At 48.5% G+C, this 1,124-nt stretch overlaps 1 non-coding gene across 1 annotated transcript; it reads left to right on the top strand.

Moving 5' to 3' along the window:
- The first annotated feature begins 657 nt into the window (after positions 1–657).
- On the top strand, positions 658–844 carry LOC116975699. Its single transcript, XR_004412702.1, has one exon. It is a non-coding gene; the product is annotated as a U2 spliceosomal RNA (small nuclear RNA).
- Positions 845–1,124: the final 280 nt, after the last annotated feature.

The raw sequence follows: 1,124 nt of genomic DNA on the forward strand, positions 1-1,124 counted from the left end.
GGAGATAGGGCTGGCCAGAGTTGGAGGACGTGGTGATGGAGATTGTGGATGGTGGTGGAGACTTTGGTTGGTGGTGGACATTGTGAATAATGGTGGTTCACACACAGTTCATTTCCCCTTTGACAGCTCACTGCGCCCTCAGGTTTGCAAATATCAGACAGTTTAACTGTTGCAGTGTGGAGAGCAGTGGATGTATAAAATGTGTGACTGATGTCAATGGCACTCATGTTCTTGGTTTCTGCTAAGGTGGAGATTGGGATGGTCGGAGAAAGAGGTGCAGTTGGGGCTGCAACTAGAAGACACCATTTACCCAAATCATCCCAGCCTTTGCTTCACTGCGGAAGAACATGTCTAACGTGCAGCCCATGAACACAGCACCTGTTCCAAGACAGTGCCCAACGGGCCCGCAAGGCATTATGGATCCAGTGACACTGCGTGGATCTACTGCCAATTGACCAGACGTGTTTTTAAGGGAGAGGGGGTGTGGTCAGGAGGAAGACAGAGATACAGAGAAATTAGGCATTTTTTAAATATTGTAAAGGCATCAAAACATCCCATCTGTAAGAGGCATGCGATTGATCTTGGCTCAGCATCTCGTGGTGTAGATTTAGAATTAGCTTGGGCAGAGTGAAGAAACAGCAAATGACAGAGAGTGTGGATGCTTCTCCGCCTTTTGGCCAAGATCAAGTGTAGTATCTGTTCTTATCAGTGGTAAAAGAGAACATCTGTTCTTATTAGAACAGTGAAAGGGGCTATCTGTTCTTGTTAGAACAGTCCTGGCGGTCCATTAAGGACAAGAGCTGCAGATTGCGGTGTAGAATCGTAGCAATGGCAGCTGCAATTGGAGCGAGAGGACAGGGTCCGCAATACCCTGAGGATTAGTGTAAAGGACCTCAGCAAGGGGATTCCCTTCTCACGAGACCTGTTCGTGAAGAAGGTCTTGCTGGAGACCTGCAAGTTTGAGGCCAAAGACATCTACTGCCTCCAGGACTTCCCGGGTAACGGATACTTCGATGTTACCTTCATGCATCCGACGGGATGGCAGAAGTTTATGAAAGATTTCCAGGAGAAGGGGAATGAAGCTCCGCTGTCGTTGCTGAAGGTGCAGCCACTCTTCACCCTCC

The sequence above is a fragment of the Amblyraja radiata genome, chromosome 7 (genome assembly GCF_010909765.2).
Source record: "Amblyraja radiata isolate CabotCenter1 chromosome 7, sAmbRad1.1.pri, whole genome shotgun sequence".
In the NCBI taxonomy this organism is placed as follows: Eukaryota; Metazoa; Chordata; class Chondrichthyes; order Rajiformes; family Rajidae; genus Amblyraja; species Amblyraja radiata.